Here is an 8,816-nt window from a genome sequence, read left to right as displayed (position 1 = left end):
AGTTGAGGAATATTTAGGTTGTTTCCATTTCCTAGCCACTGTGCAAAAATAACAGCAATAAACACGACCAAGCAGGGATCTCTGTAGTAGCGTATTGAGGCTCTGTATCTGTGCCAAGGAGTGGTAGAGCTGGAACATAATAGACGTACTTTTTCTTTTTTTAACTCTCCACACTGACTTCCACAGTGGCTGCATCAATTTCCAATCCTGCCAGTAGTGACTGAGGCCTCCTTCTCCCCACATCCTTGTCAGCATCTGTTGTCTTTTCTTGATCTTGGCCATTCTGAATGGGGTAAGGTGAAATCATAGCATAGTTTTAACTATTTCTGTAATTGCTAAAGATGTTGAATACTTTTAAAGTTTTTTGCTGTTTTTATTTCTTCTTTTGAGAACTCTCTGTTCAGATCTGTAGAGCATAGTTAATTAGGTCATATTTTTTTTCCTTTTTAAAAAATATTTTATTTATTATTTTATGTGTATGAGTGTATTGCCTGCATGTGTATAAGAGTACCTGTGCCATGCAATGTCTGAGGAAGTCAGAAGAAGGCATTGGATCCCCTGGAACTGGATTTACATATGATTGTTAGCAGCCATGTGGGTGCTGAGAATTGAACGTAGGTCCTCTGTAAGAGCAGTTGGTACTTTTAACTGCTGAACCATCTCTCCAGTCTCCAGTCATTTCTTTTCTTGATTATTTATTTTTGAGTTCTTTGTATATTCTGGATATTAATCTTCTATCAGATATATATTTGGAAAAGATTCTCTCCCCTCCTCCCTCTGTGGATTTCCTCATCATTATTTTGATTTTACTGTACAGAAGATTTTTAGTTTAATATAACACCATTTGTGAATTTTTGGCTTTATTCATGAGCAAATGGAGTCCAATTTAGAAAGTCCTTTCCTACATTGATATCTTGTAGGGCACTGCCTATGTTTCCAAGCACCATTTATTCAAGATGCTGCCTTTTTTCCAGAGTGTACATTTATGAGATCGTTATCAAATATCACATGGCTAAATTTCATGCACGCATGTTTGGACCTTCTATTTTGTTCCATTGATATATGTGTCTATTTTTGTGCTAGTTCCATGCCGGTTTTATGACTACAGCTCTATAATATAGTTTGAGGTCTGGTATGATAATCCCCTCAGCTTTGCTTCTTTCACTCAGGATTTCTTTGGGTACTGAGGTATTTTGTGCTTTCACATGAATTTTAATTTTAAGTGAAAAGCAAGACGTTGTGGAAACCAAGTTTGTGCTTTTCAAGACTACATGATGATGTTGTGTGCAGGAGTGTGTATGTGTCATTCTAACTGTGAGTCCCAGATTACAAATATGCAGCTTTTTCCATGGAATTGGGTTTTATTTTGTTTTCAAGAGCAAATAATGAAACAATGTTACAATGGATTAAATTGAAATGTGTTTTATAATCACAGAATGGGAAGGTTAGGATTTATTATTAGGTAGTTTCTTAATGCAATTTTTAAAGTGAATGGACCCATGGAAGAATCCAATATATTAACAAAATATTAAAATGGCCATTAGAAACTGGTGTGGTGGTACATGCTTTTTAATCCTAGCACTTGGGAGGCAGAGGCAGGTTGATCTCTGTAAGATGGAGGACAGACTAATCTATATACTGAGTTCTAGGCCAGCTGGAGCTACAGGGAGACCATGTCTCAAATGACCATTAGAAAAAAAATTAGCCAGGAATGAATGTATATTCTAATACTTAAAAAAGCAAAAAACAAAAACAAAAACTGAGATTCAAACAGCTCATAGTAATCATGGTTCTTCGTCAAAGCTTTTATGACTTTACTACCACTACAGTTTAGACCTTATGTTGCTCATCTGTTAAAGACTTGTTCCCCAGGGGTGCTACTGGGAACCTGCAAGAGGTGGGCCCTAGTGGGAAGTCAGGTCTTTAGGATATTGGGGGCACCCTTAAAGGGAATTTTGGTAACTCAGCTCTTTTCTCTAATTTTGCTTCTGATCCATGAGGTATAAGGCTCTGTTCTGCCATGTCCTCTTGGTACAATGTGTTTGCACAGGCCCAAAAGACAGACTGTAAGCCAAAAAACCTTTCTCTCTTCATAAGTCTGTCTCAGAAATTTTATTACAGTGACAGAAAGCTGTCTAACACAAGTACTATACAACAAAGAACAGATAGTAGCTCTGTGTCTGTAGAAAACAAAATACTATGATAGACATTGCAAAACCTGGTGTATGTGTATGTGTGTTTTGAACTCATCAAGGAAATAAAGTAGCAAACTGGTCTTGTAGGGAACTGTTTGCTAGTGGAGGCAATGGCTGGCCTTCTGCTTGCCCTTGAAGGAAGGGTCTTGGTTATGATGTTTTTGAAACTCTCTCAGTTATGCTAGTTACTTAATTCTTTCACTTGGAAGATTACTAACTTTAAGGAGCTGAGGTTTAATAATACCCAAATTGCTTTGGCTATTTTATCCCTGTCTTGAATGGTTACCATTGATCACAAAATGACAAGTGCCCATGTCCCATTGAAATTCTGTTCTTCTTTTTAAAGCCTCAGTATGGTATCTAGCATTTGTTTTGTAGATAAGGAATTTAATAGTCATCTACTCCTCTTCTTGGTCCAACTCTATCACCATGGTTACTACCACAGAATGCTAGTACTTCTGAAGGAGTTCTTATATGTCAAGTGGTTTCTGGAAGAACTGTTCCTTAAAAATATTTTTTAAAATAATATTAGTATTAAGTCTTTGAGAATATGATACAATGTATTTTGAATATATTCAGGCCCCTAAACCATCTCCTCTCAGATCCATGCCTACCTGCCTACCTCCCCTGAATTCATAGCCTCCTCTGACATTATACATCAGTTAGTTATACCTCAATAAATATGTTAAAAAAAACTTTTTTATATCGATGTTGAATGAAATATAGAAACAACCCATTACCAAGTTCAGTTCCTAGCATCTGCATAAGGTGTCTCACATCCACCTGTAACTCCTGCTTCCCAGGGATCTGGTGCCCTCTTCTGGCATCTACAGATATCTGCACTTAGGTGCAGAAGCCACACACACACAAATACACATAATAGATAGATAGATGATAGATAGATAGATAAATAGATAGATATAGATAGACAGATAAATAAATAAATAAATAAACAAATAAATAAATAAATAAATAATCTAACTTGGCGTAATAGTGTCCAGGTTAGCTCCCTGTGAATTCAAGGCTAACCTGGGCTACATAGTGAGACCCTGTCTCAAGAAAAAAAAAAAAAGAAATACCTATTAACCCTACTTTTGATTTTGACAAACCCAAGAAGAAAGAACATATAGAATTTTCTTCATGGTCTGCAATAGCCTGATTTTAAATCTTGTAAAGGCAGATAGATGGCTTGGTATGAGTACCTTTCAGTCCTTAAATTTTTGAATAACTTTAACAAAAACAAAAATATGCATGTGTAACACAGAGAGACAGAGAATAAAGAATATTTGTCTAATACTTCAGAATGTGAAAACGTTGCCTGCCTAAAAGCTCTTTATTAATGCTAATATTTTTCAGAGAGTTTGATATTTGGCCCAGTTGCTGTTCATTATTATAATAGGGACTAGCTTATGTCTAGACATGCACATTTTGCCTTTGCTTCTCATGGCTGTATTACTGGGGAAAGTTTAATACAACATGACTATAAACCTGTAGTATACTGATTGGTTCCAATTTGACCATCACATCACCTGAGTGTTACAGATCTGTCATCTGCCACTTTTGTGATGGCTCCTGAGCCCCATCTCTGTTTCTTCACAGGTATAAATGTGAAACATTGGGGGATCAGGCTTACATGGAAGGCAGATTCTTAAATAAAATTGTGGCTCTCCAATTATAAACAACCCAATGAAAGAAACGAGAAATTATGTAATCAAGTAACTAGGACTACACAATGATTTCTTTTATGAACTGTGTTCTTTGAAAGCTGTGTTCTAAAAAGCACAAAGAAGCAAAATTTAAAGCACATAAAAATGAAGTACAGGAGTTTTCAAGAAAGGTCTCCCAGCTGGTGGTGTTATTTAGGTGGGCTATCACTGGCAAGCCTTTGAAGGTTGGAGCCCAGGCCCTGGCTCCAGCCTCTCTTGAGGTCTCTGCCATATGTTCTTGCTACCATACCTTCCCCACCATGATTGACTGAAACCATAACCAATATACTAATGAACCCTTCAGTGAATAATCACTAACCTAACTAACAACAAAGGTTAATAAGTGGCATTTCAGTCCAAGAAATTCAGTGTGCGTTAGATAAAATTCATGGCACAGAACAGAAGTATGTTCAGAAGCCTTATCTTTCCATGCAGTTCCCTTCCTACGTCCCCAGTCAGGGTCTCATCCTTTGTCACCCAGACTGCCACAGTGGGTCCTTTAATAGTCCCTGTGCTTCTACTTTTTACTTCTTTACAATCTTTTTGCAGAACACCAGGGCCATGTTTAAAGAATAAACCAAATCATACTATCACCTGCTTAAAATCCCAACTGGCCTAACCCTGTCTGATGGTCTCCCTCTACAACTCTGCCCTTCACCCATTCTGTGCTTCTCTGGGACCAGAGAATTTCAGTCTGCCCCAAACCTGACCACTCATTGACTTAGGCTCTTCAAAGTGATGGTGGCTGCCTCTGCATATAATTCTTCAGTCCTTTAGCATTCACTAGCTGCAAGTCTTCTGGTCATTAAGAACTTTGGATGAACACCACCTACTTAGAGAAATATTCTGGGTCATCTATTTAGAACAACCACAGGATGACTCTCTGCCAAGACTGAGCATGTCATTGCTTTTCTTCTCATCTGTGTTTATTGTCCCTCAGACCCTGTTAGAAGCTATGCACCAGGCAGATAACCAGACTGCTTTATTTCTGTTCCTTCTCCCCAGTGCCTAGCATATATTAGACTCAAATTTCAGATGACAAACCAGGGGCAAGAGACTGACACATTCAGATACACCTGGGTAGACCTTTGGATAATCTGAGAGGCTTCCATTCAGAAAGACAGGTCTGCCAAACCATACTAAAAATTTCCATGTATACATTCATCCTAGTTTCAAAAACTTTATGTTGTGTAAAACATTCTAGAAACTGTGGGCTTAGCTCCATGTGGTGCTGGACTGTGTCATGGAGGTATGCCAGGTAACTGGCAGACTTCTGCACTCTGGACTTTGTGACAGGGCTGCAAACATTCACCTATTATGCTGGTCATGAGAAAGAAAGTATCAGTATAGGTGGGTTCTGTGATTCAAAAAGTCACATATTTTGAGGGCAGAGCTGGGGATGTACCTCAGTGGCAGCATGCTTGTCTAGCATGCACTAGGGAAAGGGGAAAATGGCTCAATACGGAGTACAAAAACTATCCAACCAACCACCACCACCAAAACCCCAGCTGTGATAGTTACTTTAAATTGTCAATTTGACCCAGTCTACAATCATCTGGGAAGAGATCTCAATAGGGGATTGTCTATATCAGGTTGGCCTGTGGGCACATGTATGAGGGATTATCTTGATAACATTAATTGACATGGAAAGACCCACCCACTGTGGGTGGCCTCATTCCCTGGGCAGGGGATTTTGCATTGCATGGGTGGACACAAGCTGAGCCAGCACTGGAAGCCTGCATTCATTAGTTCATTGCTTTTGTGTGGTCAGTTCTCTCTAGGTCCATCCACTGTGCCTTTACTACTACAATAGACTGCAGCCTGGCCCATAAGCTGCTTTTGTCAGCAATAGAAAAAGAAACTAAGACAACAGTGAAGGACAGTGTTAAAGGACAGACAAGCAATTGTAAAGTGGCTTCTGATAGTAAGCAGAAAGTCCCATATTTTAATAGTGATAATAATCATAGTAGTTAATTAAAAAGAGCGGAGTGTTATGGACCCTGGGACTACTGAGGAAAGACCACCAGACTCAGTTCAGATCGGGATAAAAGATTGTATTCAAGCTAGGTTGGACTGCAGCCACTGCATTGGATTAGAGTGCTGCAGTGGGGAGGGGGAGAGAAAGGGGACCTTTTAAAGCTAAAAACCACAAAAAGGAATGTTGGCAAGATGGTCCCCGAATAACAGTGTAGAGGGTGATCTCAGTCCACATGTCAAGGTGCCCTAACATAGCAAAACAAGCAAGTTACAGAAGCCAGAATCGGCAGTTGGTCATATCATAATAATTTTGTTTTCTGTATGTCTGGAGAGCAAGTGACCATGGCAGTGTTCTCCTGGGAGGAAAAGGGGTAAAGGGGTCGGGGTTTCTGAAAACAATCCTTGAGCTAGAAATACACTATGGCTGACCTTCTAAGATGGCTACATCATCCAAAATGGGGTCAGTTTGGTCAGTACAGGAGAATGTGAAACGCTGTGAATTAGTAATTATATTCAAAAGAGAAAAGTGAATGTAAAATGTAAAAAGTATAGATACAATGTAAAGAAGGGCATATACAATAGTATATGTTTAAGTTTTTATTGATTTTAAATTAAATAAAAGCAAGTCAATAATGGGAACAAGGATAGCTTGTGTTGTTTGAAATTTTAGTAGATTCACTTTCATAAAACATGCAACCAACCTGGAGAAGGATTCTGAGGACATTTCCCCAAAGGGTAGCATAAAATTTCATCACAGTAATCCTCTCAAGGTACTCATCATGATTTTGGATAATGATACTGAGGTCACTCAGTTTAACATTATTTATTACCTAGTATATAAAAGGAATTTAGAAACAACTAATCTTTAACAATTTAACTTAAATAACGAGTAAATGCTTTCTCCTACACTTTGAAAACTGTTCATATCCTCTATAGATGCAAATGAAAACTGTGCATCAGATGAATACCTTAAATATATCAGTATTTTGCTTCTCACTTTCATTTTGTATCTGTTTATAAGTACAAAAATGTACTGGTTTCTATCTGTGAGAAGAGAGGGAAAACCAGAGCTGTAGGTTCAGGAAAAAATAATTGTACCAAGTTCTGGAGGGACTGACTGCCTCAGTCCATGGGCTCCACAATGGCCAGCTGACAGGTAGCCTAATGTGTGCTCCAAAATGTGTAAATCAGTGGAATGGTGAGGGAAGGATAGCTACAGACTGCTCTTGCCTTGGGTAAGACCCCTAGATGGCACTCCTAACGGTAACAAAATGGTCTCCTACCTGCCTTTTGTGTACTGTAACAAACCACCCTGCTCCGGCAAGTTTTGATCCTGGTATTTTGGCTTATTTTGTGATGTCACATGTTTTTCTCTTAAAATTCACCTTAAAGATTCCAATTGTTCTTTTATTGGAGTTCAAGTGCCCAGTCAGTATCCATATTCTTTTTTTTATTGGAAGCTATTGGGTTTAATAGAAAATATCACATTGTGAACAAGTCCATTGATCCATTGGCTTAACACAGAAAGATGGCACAATCACGGATAAAAGCTACAGACACTAGTAGCTAGTGGCCTCAGACAGGATCTGAGAAATCTTCAGGAATAGGCAGCAGTAGCTTCAAATAGGCACAAAAACAGAGCAGCAAGTCCTTCAATGCCAGAGAGGATCAAATGTAGGAAGAGTGAGCAGCTTGGGAAGGAGCCTGAAGGACAAACTGCTGAAAGATTATATTTCCTGTGTTCTGAGAACCTTGACGCACACCTTGAAAACCTGAGAAGTGGAGGAGGGGCAAGGGGTCCAATGGAGAATGTACTAGAGAGTGTGCTACAGGTTGGGCTCTCAGCTCTGAGGGAGGCTAGAGAGCACACCACTGTGCCTGAAGACACTTGCCAGCCCTTCACCTTAGGTAAACACTACAAATCATGGTGTCTCTCACCCCAGTGGGCCTCCTCTTTACTCAGGAGGATGTAATAGACTTTTGACAAAAACACAGGGCTCTGGTGGGGAAAGGGTTTCTCCTCTTGGATCCTTGAGGAAGAGAACGACCATGTGGGTGGGCAAGCCACTTTCTTAGAGAGTCCACATGTGGTTTACCCCCTCCTTGATGCTCTTGTATCAAGCAAAAGTCTTGTGAGCACCTGTGATGAGGAGCATCACACCCACTGTCAGTCATGGTGGGCACCTTGTGTAGATCACCATCAAAGAGCCTAGCATTTGGCCTACAGATCAGCTTCCTTTCCATCCTCAATGTGGCTGTTTTCCATCAATGTGCTTGAAGATACTACTCCATAGGAAGGAGTGGTAGCACTCAGGGTGCTCTTGAGGAAGGCCTACATATTCATATTTGTCCCTGTTGAAGCTTTTCATGTATTTAAAGGGCAGGTTCCCTTTTTTTTTTGTCTTTTTGAGACAGGGTGTCCCTGTAGCCCCAGCTATCCTGGAACTCACTATGTAGACCAGGATGGCCTTAATCTCATACAGATCTGCCTGCCTCTGCCTCCTGAGTGCTGGCATTAAAGGAGTGTGCCACCATGCCCAGCATAGGTTCCCATTTTTATAGTACTCAGTCAGCTTCTGGTAGCAGCCAAGAGGGGGGGTCCCAAGGTGAAGTACTTGTGTGGCCCTGGGTTAAACTGGATAACACAGTTTCTGATGTACTTGACTGCCCACTCACTGTGCTGAGAATAGTGTTCCAGGATGATGAACTTCATCTTTTCCTTGGGGCCCTAGAGCAGAAGGCAGCACAGCTTGATCATGGGAGGTATGTTCTCTTTCAGAGCTAAGGGTGGGTGCTTCCCATTTGCCAAATTGAGGAAGCCTTTTTGGTCCTCAGTTTCCCGAAAGGCAGAATGAGATACAGGTAACCACAATGGAAGGAGGCATCTGGCCTCCCAGGTGTCCACTGGAAGTCATCTGGTGGGGATCCAGCAATCCCC

The 8,816-nt window shown here is 40.1% G+C and overlaps 1 pseudogene; it reads right to left on the bottom strand.

The window, feature by feature from the left end:
- Window positions 1-7,950: 7,950 nt before the first annotated feature.
- Window positions 7,951-8,591, bottom strand: LOC115072269 (annotated as a pseudogene).
- Window positions 8,592-8,816: the final 225 nt, after the last annotated feature.

The sequence above is a fragment of the Nannospalax galili genome, unplaced genomic scaffold (assembly GCF_000622305.1).
Source record: "Nannospalax galili isolate Female #2095 unplaced genomic scaffold, S.galili_v1.0 scaffold40, whole genome shotgun sequence".
In the NCBI taxonomy this organism is placed as follows: domain Eukaryota; kingdom Metazoa; phylum Chordata; class Mammalia; order Rodentia; family Spalacidae; genus Nannospalax; species Nannospalax galili.
The sequence above is the reverse complement of the archived record's forward strand: the minus strand, read 5'-3'. Positions and strand labels throughout refer to the sequence as shown.